The sequence below is a fragment of the Hirundo rustica genome, chromosome 15 (genome assembly GCF_015227805.2).
Source record: "Hirundo rustica isolate bHirRus1 chromosome 15, bHirRus1.pri.v3, whole genome shotgun sequence".
Classification (NCBI taxonomy): Eukaryota; Metazoa; Chordata; class Aves; order Passeriformes; family Hirundinidae; genus Hirundo; species Hirundo rustica.
The window spans coordinates 6,043,002-6,063,510 of NC_053464.1; the positions used below are offsets into that span (position 1 = coordinate 6,043,002).

A 20,509-nucleotide genomic window follows, 5' to 3' on the forward strand; every position below is an offset into this window, starting at 1 on the left:
TAAAAGAAAACAGTTAATATGGGGGGTGGGGGGAAGATCAGGAAGTACAACACTGAAGAATTAATAAGCACAGGGAAGCATAGGCAAAAAATATAGCTGCTAAAATATGGTTGAAAAAAACTGTCAGGGACATAGAGCTGTTATAATAATGGAATACATCATCCTTTGAAATCTACAAGAAAATGTCAAAACTGCATTTTTTCCCTTGTTCTATAGAGTCCCAGAAAAATGATGACATAATTAAACAAGGCAAGGAAAGAATATTGAAAATATCACTGAGGTATCTCACATGTTTTGCTATCATATACTTTCAATAATTCATGGACAAGTTAAGTATTTTAGAGATGCTATAATCAGCCAACTATTCACCAGTAAGTCACTACATCCCTGCAGTCACATCTGAAGTAGCTTTTATTTACCAGCAGATAAGTAATGAACTAACAGTTTAAGTTACAGTATCAATGTTATGACATTTCAGTAAAATTGGGACCTGATTTTCAGTCTTTTCTATGACGCATCTCATGGGGAGACACATGGCAGTTCTACTCAGTGTGGTTATGTCTCCATTGCAACTGACCAAAAGACCCAGTTTGGACAACATTTTCAATCCTTCACTCGACATGGATCTTCTCTGGGATTTGTTTATTCTACAGTGGCTGCTGGCAACAAAATATGGCACATTAGTCTGGCTTCTGGGTTTTTGTTTGGATGTTTTTTAAAGACCTACCAAACCAGTGCAAAACTGAATCATTTATCACGTTAGTTAAATTTCTGACATTCTTTATCAGAGATCTGAAGTTCTATTTAACTCCTCGAACCACCCTCCCATGTCTCACAAGGAGATGAGTAAAGCATCTAGTTTCATGAGTAAGCACATAGCTAAAGCCAAGAAAATTAAGTAATTGCTCATCTCTGCAGTGTGTTGGTAACATAACTGAAGCATGTACTGCACCTCTGAAAATGGAGGCTGGGCAGGATCAGCTGCCATTACCAAAAAGCATAGTTACTGAGCTAGAAAGCAAAATTTAGAAGTGAAATCCTGAAGCAGTAGTACTTGAAATGAAAACATATAAACCAAATGCTTCAAAGCATATATTAACTGTATTTGCAATCCCATTTCCTGTCCTAGTCTCCCAAATTGGGGACTTTGCAAAGCATAGCCTGCACTCCCAGCAAAAGCCTGTCTCTGCTATTGCCTTAGCATTTATCTTCACCTTAATGCAGAGTAGTTAATAGGACAGCTTGATGGATCGTTTGGACAGAAGCAGCTGAGCAGATAAACCTGTTCTGGAGAATGGAAACTTTTTTTGCATTGTGTAATTAGAAGCAATAGGAAAGACATTGGCCATGTCCTTATCAACTGAAACAACTTTCGTTTAAGCATTTAGGTTAAAGCACAAAGGCACGCTTCCCTCAGGAAGTGGATATAGTGTAAATGCAGGGAAGAAAGCTGGATGCAGTACCCTGGCTAGCTTTTCTAACAAAATAAGCAGGATATGAATATAAGTTTTACAAGGTAATGTTATTTAAAAAAGCAAAAGCCTTCCTTGCTGAAAAGTCATATACTATTAATAGAATAGAGAAGTCAATGATTGGCACGAAAAGTTCTGTATAACTGCTATTGAATGAATTACATCAAATCTAAAGTTATTCCAAAGTAGTGTAACTTATGCTTATAGAGTTATTAACGTTACTAATATCTCTTACACAGTTTCAGCTGAAATTTCTAAGGATATAAAAAATACAGGTTTAGATATTAAGTAAGCTGAGAAAAAGCTCAGCACTTGCAAATTCTGATCTGAGATCAAGGGTCACAGTACCATTACTGCCTCCTGATTTCCAAACAGCTACTATTAGATTCCTCCAGCCATTACAGCAATATACCAAGTCACATATATTGTCCTTAAAAAACTGTCTATTTCAGCAAAGCTGTAGACCTAGAAATGATGATTATTTTAAGCAAATGCCAGTATTTGAGAAAATCCCAGGTATTTACATGATTTTCATTCTTATTTTACAGTGCAAGGAATTATTGGAAAGATAAAAAGCCATTAAAGCAGTTCACTTCTAGAAATGGATAGATTTGCATCTGCCAACTTAATACTTGGAAAGAATAAATAAAAGAGAAGTTGGTGGTTTTCACTGAGCCTCCCCTATTCCAGTCACCAAAGCCATTGTCAAGGCACAGCAGGGGCTGGTCGCTCCCCACGGGCCAGGGAGCAATCGCACACCAGCACAGCCAACAGGGCAGGGCTCTTACCAACCAAAGCCAGCAGAGAGAGCAGGGCAGCTCAGCCAAGAGCCCAGACCATCAGGCAAATCCAGGATGGTAACACAGGTCCGGGATCAAACCAAGAAATTGCTCTGCAGGTGAGGGTCAGGCCAACACCAGGACATCAACCCCAGGGGTCAGGGTCCTGCTCTGTGGGACCTACAGCAAGGCCAGGCACAGGCACAGACACAGCCATGCTGGACCTCTCCCATCAGCCCAAACAGAATATGGGCTGAAGGCTGAGGCTAAATAGAGCCCATGCCTGTGGGTGTGTATCAAGGCCTCAGGTGAAGCTGCTCAGGGCCATCAAGGCTTCAGAGTGTTGACAACAACAGTCAAAGCAGAAATTCTAGAACCTGCATTTTCCTGCTTTCTGATTTACTTATTTCTCTTTAAAGACTGCCTGACTTCTAAAATAAGGCAAAGACAAGAATCTTATTTTGCCTTTGATATAGCAGCTATGGCATACTCTAGTGTGTCAGCTTATTCTGACTCATCTCCATTTAAGTTTGGCCTGAATACTGTTTGCTTGCTCCACTTTGCACTGTATTTGCCTATAATTTACTCTCTCTTCATCTACTAAAATCTATTAACCTTTCCTGGTCTTCCAATTTCCCTTCCACACATTTCTGTCCATTGCTGTTGTTGCCTACATCTACACTCAGTCACTTTCTGCCCTAAATGTTTCCTGCCATGATCTATCATTCTCTTCTTACTCCCTTCTCTTCTATATATGCCAAATAGGAATATGAACTTCTAAATACATAGGTGAAATACGCTTTGGGTTTGCCTCTTAAAAATAGTCTTCTTCAGGGACACTTTTGATAATACCCCAGGAACCACCTGCTGATTCTTAGTTCTGAATATCAATTCAGATGCTAAATGATGCAGTAGGTGGATTTTTTCCCCCAGTATTTAAAATAACCAATTGTTTAACACAAGTTAATTTCTTCCACTTCCAAGACTTCTCAGACTCTCCAAGTCTGAGATACATTATAGTATATTTCAAGAAATCAAAGATGCTGCTAAATAATAATGAAGTGAATTCACATTTCACTTCCTCTTAAATTTACTGTTCAAGTGGTTTTGAAAGCCCCAATGTTATCTCAGCATTATCTCATTGAATAGCGTGGGTTTGAATGGACTGAAATGATACCTTGAGGCAGACTCCAGAGCTTTGCTATGAACAGCAAGTGTTTTTCTAAGAATGGGAATCTTTTTTCAAATATGAACAATCACAGGTATTAACCTTTGTATCTCTTCTGAATGAACAAATTTCAATCACTAAATGCAGAAAGCATTCACGTTAAAACAAATCTTAATGCACAGTGGTAATTTATCAAAGTCAATTGAAAAGGCTTTTCTACCTGAGCTGTTCTACATCTCAGATACTAGAAGACCTCTATTTCCACTGTGCTTCCATCTCTTTCTTTTGAAAATGTGAAAGAACATACAGTGCAACATAACACCCACAGTGGTCTCAACTCAAAACAATGGCTTGAAAGTTAAAATAAAGACATTTATGATCCCACCCACATATCCATCTTCTGGATTGTTCCCAAGAAAGCTTTTTTTGAAACACCACATGCAAGTGCCTGCCCTATTTAGCCCCCTGTCCACAACAGCAACATCTGCCTTGGTGACCACGTGGCTGGGAGACACTGAGCCTCTCACAGGAAGGACTGCAGAGCCTTTGCAAGCACCCTTTGATTTCTGCAGCCAAAGCAGGACACAGGCTCTCCCATGCCAGCAGCTCCGGTATGAGGGTTCTCTCTGTGTGAACAGGCCAACCATGCAAATCTGATTCAAGGATATCTCTCTCATAGAAATTGCCTGGTGTTTTTCTAGCAGATCAAAGTTTTTTGATGTAGGTGTTAGTGGGAGATGAGAAATTTCATCAAACAGTCATGGTACTTTCTCAGTCTTTAAAAAGAGGCGTAAGTCCTTCTATCAGCATTTTGATTACCAATTTATACAAAGCCATACTAGTTCTTTTTACTTTAATACATCTCAAATGTTAAAGATTTTTTTAAGAGCATTTAAAATACTTGTACTGTTTAGTGTCCTTAGAAGGGAGTGGGAAATATCTACAAATCAAAAAGCAAACAAAAAACAAGTCATTGTTCCATTGTACAAAACAATATGCAAATCAGCATAAGACCTGGGTGTCACGCTCGTAACAACTCCCCTGCTTTCCCAGAGCCAAAAACCATGTCTCTCCTACAACAACACAACAGTATCTTTATTAACATTTACCTGAAGGCAGGTCACACATGCACAGATTCCACTTTGCTAACAAAGCCTACACTAGGTAAGATGGACTGGCATCTCCACATCCTGCAACTTCTGGCACGAACATCTAGGCAAAGGGAAAAGATGCAGGATCTAAGCTATGAACAACAGGACACATTGAACATAAAAACCACACAGATACAATACTAAACCTGTTTCAACATACGTGATGCAGTGCCAAGTTACCCGTTCTAGAATCCTGTGTTCCCTTTTCTCCACCAGGCAAGACTCAGCCTTGAGATGCCAGAAATTCGTTACCTATCAAATTGCACAACTTCAAAGTAAATAAGTCAAACAGGAAAAAGCAGGGACCTAAATCACATTTCTCCTTCAAAGGCCACAATGACTTTTCTGGAGCATCAAGAAGTCCTGTCTAATAATGCTGTGTGACACTACTGTCTTGAGATTTGGTTTCACTGTAACTCATGGATTTTGCTCAGGTTTCTTAAAAGATCTTTTCACTTGCATGACAAATGTCACTGATCTGACCAGCCATAGTCAAACCCAGACACATTTCTTAAGCGCACTCTACAACTAGTTTACTCTCAGTCAGAGCTACAATCCTGTTATCATCTTCTTCTCTGGTTTTATGCTGCCTCTGGAATTAGTCTGAATGTATGGTAAACCCTGCTAACACAGAGCCACACAGCATCTTAAGGGGGTTTTCTTCTATGTTAGCAAATTCATCAGCACAAAGCACCATCCAGCTTACTTCAGAACTGATGACAAAATCAAGAAGAGAACATAACCAAGTTTTTATCTAGTTGGGAGGCAGAAGAAGAGAATTACCACTCCCTCTCTCCCTCCCTCCCTCCCTCCCTCCCTCCCTCCCTTCCTTCCTTCCTTCCTTCCTTCCTTCCTTCCTTCCTTCCTTCCTTCCTTCCTTCCTTCCAGCAGCGAGCTATTAGATCAGCTTAGCCATTCATGTGTTCCTAAAACAACCATGATAATGTATGTCAGCATTACCACAGCCTAAATCATCAGCCTGTCCATCACATGTGCACTGGCTTTACACCAACCTAAGAAAGCTGACATAGAAGAAACAAAAAAGCACAGTGCACCTCCTGTTAGTCAGCTCCCTGAATGAGCTCTGCATGGATTATACGAGTGCCCTGGAAAGAGTCCATGAGACTGCATCTCATGGAGGGAAGGGAAAAGGTGGAACCATGGCAATGTTGACTTGAGTTGGTTTAAGCTGTTGTGTAACAACACATAAAACTACTTATTTAATAGCTTAAAGTGATTAGACTTGAATGAATCGGATTCTGTCATGCTGGATGCATACACAAAAATTGCACAGACAACCTCAGTACAAAGGTAGGCTACCTTCAGGCTTGATGCTTGATGTTATCAAACCTATGGTATTAAGGACAAGCCACAGTGTGCTTTCCACATAAGACACAAACCTTTCCGTTCAGGCCTTCATTTCAAAGAAAAGTATGTCATTCGCTGCTGTTTTCCTAGCCAGAAGCCCCAAGTTTTAAATGGCTGTCAGATATTTTTGCCAAAGGAAGCGAATTAATGACTGAAAGATTAGATGACTCAGAGAAAACAGGTACAGCAATAAATCAAATATATGAAAACATGAGAAAATGATGAGAGGGTCAGAAGTTCTTCAGCCTTAAGCAATTCTAACAGCGTTTGGCTTCCCCAAGGAAGGCAGCCATGAAAACCTAAAATAGAGGCCATGAGACTCAAATTCTCACTTGCATTGTAAGCAAAAACAACTCAAAGAATTGCCTCGTCCCCAGCCTGCCAACATCTTCATGAGCCCACATGTTTAAGCAGGACACTGTGCCAGTGTCATATCATTAATAAAGCTGCCACATCCCAGTAGTTGTCACCCCCACTGCACAGACTACTGACCCTCCAATTGACGACAGCCAAAAGAAATCCCAGAACTCATAATTTAGAAGACTTTTACTCATTATACTCTAACATAGATGGAAAAGGTATAGTTATTTTGAAATCCATGCATGAGTAAAATGTCTTTATCACAGCTTACTGGTTCTTGCAAAATAAAGGCAAACATACTCTCACTCGCTTCTATCACCACACTAACAGATGTTGAAGGAAGACAAAAAAAAAAGGGAACAAAACATATGGAAAAGCTTGGAAGTTGGTCCCTAGAAAATGACATCTGTGGAGACAAGTTTACCTTGGAACATGCCAGCATCCACTAGTGGTGTATCAACAGCTCTCGGGGCTTCCATTTGGGAAGATGTATGAAAAGGAATTTAAGTGTACTGACAAAGATGAAGAAAATAACTTTTGATATTACAGCCTATGTGCACTCAAGTAGAACATAAAGAGTAAGAATTATACAGAGAGAATATAATTTTTTTTTTTAAGCTGACATAGTAGCACCAAGAGGCACTTGTACCATTTCTCATCCATATTCTCAGCAGTCATGCAGTGCACGGTGCAGTTCATTACTGCAGTCCAGGGAAGGTCAACAAAAACGCTATGAACTCTCAGTGATTTTCATCCTGAGATCCCAAGTCTGTAATCCAGACAGTGCTGACTTTAGGGCACAGTTAATTTTGGCTGTGCAATTACAAAAGTCCACCTTCTGTAATACTTTGATTCCTGGCATTAAAGCCAAACACTGATTTTTATCTTCAGTAAGTTAGAGAAGGTAATTTTTTTTCATCTCTCACAAGCACAAGAGAATGAATGTGTGTGTCCAGTACACTGTAATGCAAATACCAGTAAAATGCCTTTTTTTTGCCAATTAACCTGATTGCAGGTGTCACGTTAGTGCCTTCACAAAAAAAGTCTGTCCTTTAGGGATGACATCAATTTTCAATGTGCTATCCTATAAGCATTTAATTGTCAACTAGAATGAATAGCTACCATTTGCATTAAATATTTGCTGAACTTGCTTCCTTCCTTGTACATAGATTTGAGCTGTAACTCTCTCACATCTGGGAGTCCCTGTGCAAAGGAAATGTGTGGATTTTTTCCTGCTAAAGATAAAGACAATTCTCAAATACTGTGCTTACTCAATGAACTGGTTATGGTTTGGTTGGTTGTGGGGTTTTTTTGGTAGGAGTTTTTAAACAGCAGTGGGATCCAAGAGTCACTTTGCATTTAAATTTACAGTTTAAATTTAGTGAAATAATTACTGATGCTTATTTAGTTAGGTCTGACTGCTGTCTGTGGCTAGCATGAGGAAAAAGAAGCATATTAATAGAGTTAAAAACTACATCCAAATTTGTAAATTATAACTGATACTTCTGGAAGTATATTTCATGGAAGAAGTTCATATTCTAGCAGGATAATGGTACACCTAACTAATATCAAGCTATTAAGGACTTTAATGCACAGATAATATGCATCATGGAAAATCTAAAGAACATGCTGGAAAGCTCCACAAACTATTTATATTCATTTGTAAATTATTCTTGAAAAAACTGGTGAAGTTCCGGATTATTTCCAGAAGGAAAGCAGAAGGAAGATTAGTGTTGTGTCTTTGCAAAAGACAATAAAAGGCACTGTCCAGGAAATCGAAGTCATTTGGCCTCAAAGTGCTGTTCAAGCAAGCAAATTATGGAAGGTAATCAATAAACACAAAAATAAAACAATTAAGCAAAATTATGCTACTTAGCACCATTTCAAGGAAGGTTACTTAACATGAGCACTAACTTTGTGATGTTATATGCTTTCCAAAGTTTTGAAACGTGATCCACACCCTACAAATTTATGCAGGCCATTCAATTATTGATTATTAAAAATAATTATTTTCACTTTTAATCTGGCTAATCAATATAACAATATAACAATAACAATATAACAATATAATTAGTTTTCCATTAGATCTCTTTGTGTTACTCCAGACTCATAACACAAATTTAGACAAAAAGGTTAAGAGTTGGTAGGTAACAGCTAAATGATTTATCAGCCCTCTGCCACCACCTCTCAACTTATTTCCATTTAATTTCTCACCTCTCAGATTACTTTATGACACTTAGTGCCTGTTAAAAACCAACAGAACTAATTCTAACTGAGGCACTTCACAGGCAAAAGCCTCATGTGAAGATCTGGACTGCCCTACTGTACAATTCAAGTTCTACTCTTCTACTTCATGTTTAAAATTTAATTTCTTTCTCCATTTTCCTTGCTTCAAAAGGTAAGTAGGAAAAAAAAAATCAAAAAACTTTCCTATCAAAAACTTATATGCACTGAACAGGACTTTTGCAGCTTGTGCAATTTGTCACAGTTAAGGAGAACAGCTGCATATTTTCTTTCTAGTAATACTTCAAATGCCTCCTGACTTAAAGCAAGGCTATATTGTCAAATAAATCTTCATATATCATCTTATATCTGCCAGCTCTTTATGTGGAAAGTATATTTTTACATTTTGGGTGGATTCAAAATTTATTAGTCATATTAAGCGTGACAGCTAAAAACAGAGGAGCATATCATACCCTCTCTGAGAGATCTGGAGTCGAGGGGAAGAAAGGTTCTCAGATCTTCTGCATGAATGGCTTTTATTTTCCCCTAGTTGTTTATTGCCTTCGGCTTAGGAAAACAAGTTTTTTTTTTCTAGCTCTTTAGAATATTTTATATAGCTTTGTGGGTTTTTTAAATCTTTTGGACAATTACAAACTTTAGCATCATGCATCTGCTAGTTCATTCATGACTGTTAGGAACCATCTTCTGCTGTAAATAGTTTCAGAGCTAGTGTTTCCTATATGAAAGAATACATTTATTTTATTTGTATTCATTTTGAGCTGTTTTTCAGCAAAATAAGAGATGATTGCTTTCACACCCTGCTTCCAGCGTTTGAAGAAAAATCTTGTATCCAGACCATGCAGCAATTGCACCACCTGATGGACCTATCAATGGAATTCCAATTATCCTGCAGATTTTTCACACCAGCACGTCAGAACTTAGCCCAATTATCAGCCTGATGAATCATGGCTTCAGCAAATTTTTGAGTTAAACTCGAGAACATAAGTGTATGTACAGAACAGCATACTGCTTACATTCTTGATTACCTGCTCGTCATTAAAGTTGGTAATTGATGGACATGAAGGTGAAGCACAGCACACACAATCTGCCACATATTTTGAATACAGATTTGGAAAATGCTTAGAATTGTCTGTGACTACTGTGGGAAAATTCATTTTCTTTGTTTCAGGATCTTTTTTCAGCATAGGTGAACTACAGTAACATTGAGGAACTCCATTCAATTTCATTTAAAATGTAGTTTCCATAAAATTCATGTACTAAGATTTGACCTTGTTACTGTTTCCATTTTTCTCTATGGATCGGGGCAAACCATTCTAAACATGTCAGAATTCTGGACTGAACTGCTGGTGTTGGGGCCTCTGAGGATCATTCTAACTTCATAGAAATGACTTTAAACCCCAGCTGCAGAACCTTGGTTTAAAATGTGGTCAGAGCTGAAATTTTCACTACAAAAATGGTGAAAACTCTGGGATTTGTTCCTTTAAGAAGGGTAGCAATGACTCATTAATTGATAACCTACATCTCCATTTTTAGCTATGCTTGCTTTTGCTTCCTCTTTCACATCGTGCAGCTTTTGGAACTGACTGGAAACTGACAATCATTGCTTCCTGACTAATGCAAATTCAAAACTCTCTGGCACTTTTTAAAACTGCAGTCATTAAAACTCTTGGCTAGAGAGGTCATATTAAAAAAAAAAAAAAAAAAAAAAAAAAAAAGTCCATTGTATTGTAAAGACCTCTCTAAAAAAGGAGCCAACAAAAAAAGTTTGGCTAATGAGAATCAAAAGCCAATCTTTAGCAGGAAAGGAGGCAAGACAAAGTGGATGAGTGGCAAACAAATTTCTCCAATAAAATGTTCAAAAGGACTCATAATTTAATGAGATATTCTAAGCCTGTTAAATGCCACCTCCTGCCCAGAAGATGGAGCATTATGCTAAAATATTACAAACCAGAAGCATAAGCGAACTACCCAAAGTATAACATTATCCCAACAGGCCTTTGGCAGTTTCACTTCTGCCGAGGTGAAGATGGCCTGTGGGACAAACAGCAGCTCAGTGTTCTGTGGGAAAAGAAGAGCACCTGGAAGTGCTCAGTCTGCTCCGAGTCCACTGTCGCACCTCATCCTTCCAGCCCATTTCTGCCACTGTGGAGTGGGCAGAGTGTGGGGCCAAATGTCCTTCTTTACTGATTCTTCCTACAGCTGCCCCAGCGAATGCTGCCCAGTTACAGGGATGTGATCCCTTCAGGAAGGAGGAAGGAAGCACTGGAATCATCTCCAGTTAGAACTCAAAGTAGTCCAACCACCTCTCCAGAGCTTCTGGAGGCAGATTCCAAACACAAAGGTCTCAGTAGGCATCAGAATTCATTTGGAGCAGAGCTTCTGGTTTGCTATCCTTTGAAAGGCGTCTAATATATACTTGCAATTGGTGCTTTAAGAACTGACCCTGTACATGAACAAAATTGAAATAATCAGGGCATTCCCTTCGAAACTATGCTGCTGTTCTAAACTTAATTGCTAACAGAGACAGAAGTCGAAGTGTGACCTCATGTCAGGACACTGAGGAGACACAAGTGCTTTTACCTCCCTCCACAGGACAGAGACCAGGAAATGACTGTGCAGAGATGAGAAGTCAACCTAACTTCTACTGATACATGCTTATAAAATTTGTTTGATTTTTAAAAAATCTTTAAAACACCCGTATAAATAATGTTATTTAATGGCCACTGAGGAAAAAATGCACGGGATTTTACACTCTAGATAGAATTGCCATTTTAGATTGTAGTCTGAACAATGGTGGAGCAACTAAAGAAACTGGAAACATAATAAATCATTCTAATTAATGGAAATCATTCATGTCATAGACCTTTCAGAGAAAAATAAAAATAAACCCCAAGCCCCACTGTATTTCTGTGAGTTTTTTACTAAACTCAGCAAGACAAAAAATTATAATTTGAAAAAGGTTATCCATCATTCCTCTGTGCTGGTACTCTTCACATAAGGACAAAATAACAAAAAAATCTGAAGGCAAATTACTACATTTTTAAGTGTTCAAACAGCCTTTCATCCCTGCTTTATTTACCAATGCTACTCACAGCAGACTGCATTTGAGGATTTGAAATAATTTTCCTTCCAAAAAAGCTTCACAGGCTACTTTTGAGCTAATAAAACACTATGCCTAGTTATGAATGCAAGATAAATGTGTCCTTAGATTTACATAGTCTCTAAACTTCCATTCTAATTTTCATTAATATCTTTGGGTATATATGTAAAGATATATAAAATTAATGTAACTATTGAAAGTGAATGGTATCATTTTATAAAAATGCCACTATTTTAGAGAGGTTAGTGCTAGTGCTCTTACTCTCAGCTCCTCGCACAGTTATGCAAAGGGACAGCTTCTGAAGACCAAACAAAACCAGGGCAGAATCTTTTCTTGTACATAGAGGAAAACAAAGTTCCCTTTATGAATGCAATTTTGGAACATTCTCATTTATTCTGAAGATTTAGACTGCACAGAAAGGACCATCTGAAAAATTGTCACAGTAATAAATGCACTCAAAATATTGTTTCCAAATCAATCATTGGACTAATCATTTGCATCTCACAAGCTTTAATGCACAACAACACCATTAATAAAATGTTAATGTTCACAGTTTCAGATAACTCTGTTATGTAAATAACAGATCTATTAAAATTAAGCATCTCAGGAGCCTCTTAGTGCAATATCAAATGTTTCAATATAAGCAATAATTCATAAAATGCTCATTGGGTTTAACAGAGCAACAAAATTATTAGCATAAGTCCTAGATATCCTTCAGCTATTATACCCTAATTTATTAAATACCTACTGTGTGGCAAAATGGAAAACTTGAGGTTACGCTGGGAGGAATAGCTAACCAGCTGTTATTGCTGATGAAAGAAACAGCTGTGTATGGAAATCCATGGAAATCCATGGAAATCAAATCCACGAGGAAACAAACGGGCTTTTATTTGTAAAGATTGACAAAGCAATATTCAGATTTTAAGATTCAGGTTTCCTAAAAAAAAAAAAAAAAAAAAAGTTTCTCTTTTCAAATTTTTAAGTATATTTCACAGTATTTTCTGCTGGGTCAGGAGGGTAGCAGGACGTTACAGAGATGGGCTGTCTTACCCTGGAGTTTTGCAAAGAGGAATTTTCCATGCCTAGAACCGGCTTAGGACAGCTGGAGCTTTGCCAGAGCCACTGCTATTCAGCTGTTCCCGAGAGAGGTCCTCTGGGTCTGAGATCCCAAAGTTTGCACTCTCTTGAGCACAGAGCAAGGAGCTACAGCCTGTGAAAACTTCCAGGACTATCTCTTTGCTGAAGCCAGCTCTAGTGAACTGCACATGATGAACACTGACCTGTGTTCACTACAGGAGTTTGTTCATGTTCAGGATTTTCCAGTATGCTGTGCTGAAATAAAGAAATACCCAAGATGAACTACAAATCAGCATATAACAATTGAATGTATTTATTTTCAAGGAGCAATGAATTATTTTAGAAAGGAAACAGCATGGAAAAAAAATGTATTCTGACTTGTCACAGACAAGAAGACAAACACTATTCATATAAACCTCAGCCTTTTAGCAAGACTCATTTCTAGCAGGCCAGTTACTGAGGAGAGAAACCATTCCTGTCTCTGGGATTTGTCATATGGAAGCTGTATTTCCCTAATGTCACCTCGAGTGTGCAAACAGCTCAGAAAACTTACTTCCAAATTCTGTGTCCTTTCTCCCAGATCACCCAGCTAAGGCAGAAACCATGGAATTGTGCTGGGCTTGGCCCCAAATCCAGTCCACGGTCCCCGCTCCCTCACAAAGCAGCGTGAGAGCTGTCGTGGAGCGGGGTGAGCCTCCAGTGTCACCAAAAAACGGGAATAAAGCTCCTAACAATGTAGTCTTAAGAATCAGGGTATGACTTTATTACAGCGCCAGATGCATGTGGGATAATTCTGCCTAATGTGGGTGCAGGGCTCAAGAAGGTACACGCATTTATTAGCCAGAAATATACTGACTGTGTGATTACACACGTGCTTAGAGAACCCTTCACGATCTTCCACGTAGGCCTGATTTTCCGCCCTGCTTCTAAAGCCGCACACGTTTCTGAACAAAGTGAATTGAGCCGCCGGGTCTCGTTCCGGAGCCTGGAACGTTCCACGGCCACCACACGAGGTCCCCTCAGGAGTCAACCGCGGCCGCAGCGCTCCCCCGCAGCGCTTCCCCTCCCGGGCAGCTGTGCCCCGGCTCTGCCGCCCCCAGGGGACAGTTCTTCCTCGTGTGGAGGTGAGACGTGTCTTTTAGCTTATGGCTATTGTCGGTGGCCACCACTGAAGCGTTCTTATAGGTAAGAATTGATGACTACGGGTAAGGTAAAGGTCGAACTGGTAACCAGCCGCTCGTGAGATTTCCTGGGGAAATCGTGGAAGTCGCCACATGTCGCGGGCTGCGGCGATGAGGGGCAGCACCGTGCGGGGATCCCGGCCCAGCCGTCCCGCAGGGCCGGCTGCCCCCGCGGCCCGGGCGGGTCGGGCCCCGCAGCGCTCCTGGTGAGACCCGGTGGGTCCCATCCCGCCGGCCAAGGGGAAGGTGGAGGTTCCCCTCCTCCTGCAGCGCTCAAGGTGCCCGGAAGGGCGACAGGTGCGAGCTGAGAGAGCGGCTCAGGGCAGCTCCGCGTGTGTCGCGGCAGAGCGGCCCGGCCCGGCCCGGCCCGACCCGTGCGGGCCCTGGGGCAAAGCTGGCAGCCGGCTTCGGGCTCGGCACGTCCTCCCACGTCCGCTCCTCCGATTCCTCTGCCCAGCCCAGCCTCCTGTGTGCCGGCGGGGATAGAGGAGGATGACCGTCGCCAGAGTGGCCATCTCATTTTATAGAGTCATGGAATTATCCAGGGTGAAGGAGACAACTTTAAGATGATCCACTCCAACCGTCAGCCCAGTCCAGCCATAATCATCCGTAGACCATTAAACCACATCAGCCAGCAGCACATTCAGATGTCTCTCAAACACCTCCAGGGATGGTTATTCCAAACCCTTGGAGCCTCTCCAGACTCCTTGGCTTTGCCAGGGCCAAGGAGAGGTTTAGTCTCAGTGGGTCCCCTGAGGGGAGGGGGCTCTGAGGGCAGTGATGTGGGTGGGAGCACGGCCAGGAGCCGCAGCAGGGTTTGCTGCCTGGTGGTGAGCTGTGACCTGTACCGTCAAAAAAAGGGTGGTGGCATTACACCAGTAAGCTCTTGTGAATACCCGGAAGTTTTGCTGTAACTTATGAGAAAATTCACAAGGTGGATGTGGTCGCATTGGCATGAGGACACGTTTCTGTATGGAAAGTGAATAAAAGAGTTGTATGTAGGGGTTATATGAGATTTTCACTAAAAAATTAAACACTGTATCAGATAACTGAAACAGGTATCTTTAAACCCACATTGTCTTTAAACTTACATTCTCACTTTAAATAAGACTCACACTTTTGACAGTCAAATTTTTGACAGCTTGATGTTTTCCTGCTCTAAAACTATTTAAAATAGGATTTATTTCAAAACCATAAAAAATAGGCTTCAGATATGAGTTACTTCGTGTGTTTGGTTTTAAAATTCAGTTCTTTCTTATAGGACACAGAAGAATATTTGCAGAAGCATTTGAGAGAAAAAAAAAATCGACAGATCTAAGGAATCAAAAGGAAGTAAACGATAATAATAAAACAAGGGACACCTCAATAGAGAAGGAGATTTCATGTGTTTTGCAAACTAGACATAGTTTTCTTCAGCCAAGCATCTTAGGTGCAATCTGCAAAAGTAAGGATTGTTAAAAGAAAAGTGTTTTCTGAATCAATGTGCCTTCAGTGCTAAATGAAAAACATAACCAGTGTTCTGAACAACAGTCTGAACAGTGGCTGACAAGAATGTTCTTTTGGTGTAAATGTTGCTCAGACTATTATAATGTCAAAATCCTGTGCCTGAGATAATTTGCAACAAACATGCAAATGCAAACCAACATTTAAATACTGGGGGGCAAGGCAGGGGGAAAGCAGATGATGAGGGCAAAAATGCTGAAATATCCCACCGTATATTTTTTCCCCTGTGGAAAAAAAAAAATAGTCTTTTATAAAACTGATTTCTGCAGATGTTCTGGCTTACACAAATCTCAATTTCCTAATTAGGCTAAATGTTTAAAAAGTAATGTGCTTAGCCATGTACCAAGTAGCTTAGTAGGGGAATTGTTGCTTCAGTATCAACACAAAGTTGGTATTGACTGGAAGGTATCACCTCACTATAAACCCTAAAGAATAATTTCCCCTATGAAATGTTTCTTTTATAAATGTAAGAAAGGTGACATTTCATTTGCTGGTAGTAAGAAAGAGTGTTTCTCAATTGAAGATGGTTCTGACATGCCTCTGAGGACAACATCTCAGCTGATAAGACTCAAAAATCCCTATTCCTGGGAAGGGGTTTTCTATGCTATGTCAAAAAGCCCTTAAGTACAACAGAGATGAGAAGTATTGGCCCAGAATAGGGTAGGAAAAATCCTCAGGCTTATCTCAGTGTTATTTCTATAGAAAAAAACCCCAAAACATTACCTTATTTTTCTTGTTTGTTTCAAGGTAGAGAGCATGTTTCTGTCACTGGAAAAGGAAAAAAGAAAAAAGAAAAGGGAGTTAGAAGTGAGAAAATTAATAGCAGCAATTAATTAATTAATAATCGTGTTTCTGTCCTCCTCTTCCCTCTGCAGGCTTTTGTCTGAGGTTTGGGGGTTTGTTTCTCTTAGCACAAAATACTATGTCCCAAATCTATTTCAAAAGCAAACTGCTGCAGCAATGTAAGGTGGAACATCAGTGGAGTGATACGACTCCCTCCACTGCCCTGTGTTGTAATTATTTATGTTGAAAGAAATTTGAAAGGTTGATGATGGCTTCTTCTTTATTTTTTCCCTCAGGGGACACTGAAAGGAAGGAGGTAGTCCCCGTAAGCAGAGGAAATAGCCAGTGTACAGGTATTAACATTGCAGATGGAAGCAAGAAAAACAGTATTTGTACAATGGCAAAAAATAAAGAAAGTCTTTTGACAAAGGTAATGTGCGATGATTGGAATGTTTGAATTGTTTTGTATTCAATAGAAAGGTTGATTTTCTTATTTCTGGTGATGTGCCTTGCATTCCAATAGTTCAACTATGCTGTACTGCTTAGACCATTTTTATGACTGCTGTAAGCTACTGAAACATCTTAATTCCAGCACTTTCTTCCATGAAGCTGAACTTCCAGTCTGGTGCTTCCCAATGTATGCTACCCCTGGGACTCCAGTGGTCAGTCCCTGATGATGCAGAGGGACTTCTGGGTAGAAAGGTGGGAGGAAGGTGCTGAGGAGGTGTGGACACAGATCTTAGGTAGTGTTTGGTGCTAGGGGGAAGGTTGAAGAGCCAGAAAAATCAGCAGGCAGTCAGCAGGACTGGGGAGGGATATTTGTGCACACACATGAGAATGCAGGTGCTACTGAATTCACTGATCAGATGCCAGAAGTCTTTGGGAGAAGGGAAATTTGTGTTTTATCAGAGAGGCAGAAAAAAGATAGTTCGTATAGAGAATAATGATCAAGAATTTATACGTTTTTTAATGGAAACTTTTTTCCCTAGGAAATATGTTGTTTGTCATAAAATTTTTATTTTCCTGACATTAGGATGCACTTGAGCCCTGCTTACACAGACATTTTTTCCTTGAAGCTGGTATCACGGATATATGTCTGATGTGTAAAATCAACAAATCATTTTAACAGGAATAATTTAAAATATTTAGAAGATATTTAACATTTTATTATCCATCTTTCTATAACCATTAGATTTTTTTTATTTCTCAGGTTAACAAGCTTCACTTGCTCATGAGTATTCTGCTTGAAATTTGCCTCTCAGCAATTTTTGATCATCGGTCCTGTAAAAAGTAAAACCCTTAATTTTGTATGTAGGGAAATTATAAACTTATAAAAAAATGTTTAAAGCTGTATTTTGCACTGCTAAGGGTAATACAACCATACTGATTTTACCCCTTTAAATTTTAGAAGGTAGGCGCGTTGTGACACCTCCTTTATGCAAAGTCCAATGGAGAATGCCAAGGTAGAAAATTCTGTGGTTTGTACCTGCCAGAAATGCCATATAAACAATAGAAAGAAAAGTACTACTCTTCATGAAACTTTGGAAAAAATTTAAATTTAACAGTTGTTTCATACAGGCATTTCACTGAGTTTACATTTTTAGATTTGAAATACAGCTTTTCTTTATTCTAGATTAAACTTATGACTGGTGAGCAGACGCATATTTTAAATAATGACTTCTTTAATCAAGAAGTAGAACACCTGAAGAGAAGAGTTGAACAAGTAGAATGCACCAAAACCCACAAAGAAATCGTTACAGCATCACTAGTAAGTTTCTTTGCATAACTGTGAAATTTTTTTGTGTAAATCACATATGACTATTAGGTACCTTAAAGAAAGACTCCCAAAGTATGCAATTTTTTTATTTTTTGTGACAAAGATAAATTAATAGTAGTTCTGTTTTCTATTGCAATTCTTTCACTGTCTACTCTTCATACAACAGTAACATTCAACTTCCTTATTCCAGGTGAGCTGTGCTAATCCTTGCTGTGTTTGTTCTCTGTTGCAGCAGAAAGTGTCCGAACTGGAGAAAGAGGTGAATGCTCTCCTGGCAGTCCAGGAGGAAACCTCATCAGCAGTACCTGTTCCTCAGGTGGGATGCAGGTACAGACACCCCCTTGGGCATTAATGCCTGCTTGGAAACTAACAAGTGACTGGATGGTTACACCGAAACCTCACGGCTGTTACGGCTCCCTTTGCTGTTGCATTAAGAACAGAAAAAAATCTGTGTAGAGTTCATTCATTTATTCTGGTTGATCTTTGAGAATTTTTTCAAGACTACAACATAGTTGTTTTCAGTGTGATTAAAGAAATTCAAAGGAGGGGATGGTGATGACTCCTGCTTTGATGCTGTCCTGTTGGAGACACACTGGAGTTTTTCTGCTGAAGGGCCAGACCTCTTTATTACAAAGTCAAAGCTCCTGACAGTGCAGCTGCCTCTCTGAGTTACCTTGCATTGCCCATTTACCTATTCCCATCCCACTGTGTAGGGGCCATGAACTGCAAGCTGAAGACTAATTTCTTAGGCAGTGAAATTGAAAATATGAAACAATAAATAAAAATCTCAGTAACATAGCTACTAATACAAGAGCATTTCTTATGGGAGGTACAAGTTTTAGAAAAGTAGTTTCATATCTTCTTGGCCTTTTCCTAAAACCTTTAACCAAAATATAAAACAAAGATAAGGTTCAGTAAGATACTTAAAAGCCTTAACTTTTGATTTAGGGTATTTAAAACAAGTTAATCTTTACGTGTAAAGGTTTTAAGGTATGTGATATCTCCTAAGACAATTAGATGATGTTCTAAATAGTTTGCTGCGAATCAAGTATTGCTTTCACTTGCATGAACTTTCGGATATATAATTTTGCATTTTTACAATAATTTTTGGTTGTTTTAAGAAATCTAAGGAAACAGTGTTTCACTCTGCCAGTTGGTACGTAGTATTGGATATACTTGATTAAAGAGAAACCTTCCACTGAAATTCTGTCTTAGAGAGAAATGAAAGAAAAAAAGCTTGAAGTGATCAATACAACAGGAGGAAACCACAATTCTAGTGAATGTAAAAGAAAAATTCTAAAATTTAGTTTCCAGCCACTCCCTAAACTTAATGCCTGAGGTGTAATATGTAATAATTTAGGTACTCTTAAGGAAAAGATCATTCTGTGGAATCAATACCATGTCCGTTGCTGTGTTGGGTTTACCTGCCAAGGTTTTTGTAGCAGAGGCTGCAGGGGCAGCTCTTGTGAGAAGAGAGCAGGGCTTGGATCAGTCGCATCGTGTTCAATGGAGCCTTTTCAAGCCCATTCCAAAACGAGCCACGGCCAAAGCTGACCCATTTTTTAAATTGTGCACACTGCAAGTTGTTCAGGACTTGATGGAAAATTCGGCTTTTTAAAGACCTTGCCAAGGGACAGGAATGAGTTGGGCTTTGAGGAAGGCTTCTCTTTCGCCACCAGGAGGCTCCATTGGAACGGGATTGGAACAGTAAAACATTTTTCTACAGAAGCAAGTGAGGAATGCCAGGAGACACCATCGTCAGAAATATGCACAGAGAAACCCCTAACCCCACCTGTTCCAGCCGTCCTTCCCCTTCTGTCTTCTTTTTCCTCTACTTTGTCCTTTTCCTTCCTTTCCCTCTCTCCCCCTCCAATTCTGTCAGGCCTGAAAATGTATAGAAACATTTGACAAGAGGATTTATACTTTTACCCTAAGAGCTTTTAGGCTTTTAACTTCCAAGCAGATTTAAGTCTTCAATACTGATACTTTAAGCCTAAGATTTTTATGCTAAAAAGAAAATTAAAATGTCTAAAGTAATATTTTTTAAAAACCCTTTCAATAGGGCACATTTTTTACTTCTTGCTGACCATACACTTAGAAAATTGAGTCAGTGAATCAGTGCACAAATTATATTCCTACCCCTTCCTTTGTAACAGTATTTTCCTCCTTGGTTTAGAGTTTTCTGAACTTTAGCATTTATCACAGCAGCACAAGCTTTGTTAAAAAGTTTCACTTTTGCCGGTTTTTGAAGAGAAATGGAATGAAAGTTTTCTTTTTCGAGCATCAGCAGTAAAACAGACCAAAGCCTGCACCATATGATATCATTTGGGTATCATTGGTGTGGTATATGTCCTAAAGTTAATTAGTGTTAAAAGATATAAAATGTAATGCAATCTCTATAAGGATAAGTTTTTGTTTTAATCCCGTATGTTAAGAGTTAACTCAGAGAAAAGTAGCTCGGAAAAGGCACAGGAATCTCTCTTGCCTGAAAGACATGGGAGGGACACGAAATAAAAATGATTGGAATTACCAGAAAGGGAGACCCA

At 39.4% G+C, this 20,509-nt stretch overlaps 1 protein-coding gene across 1 annotated transcript in view; it reads right to left on the bottom strand.

Annotated features, from left to right (window-relative positions):
* Positions 1–2,477, bottom strand: part of GRIN2A (glutamate ionotropic receptor NMDA type subunit 2A) — a 181,857-nt gene extending 179,380 nt beyond the window's left edge. Inside the window, exon 1 of the mRNA XM_058422576.1 lies at positions 2,261–2,477. The gene's annotated coding sequence lies outside the window, so the exon portion shown is untranslated. The remainder of the gene's footprint in view (positions 1–2,260) is intronic.
* Between the last annotated feature and the right edge of the window lie 18,032 nt (positions 2,478–20,509).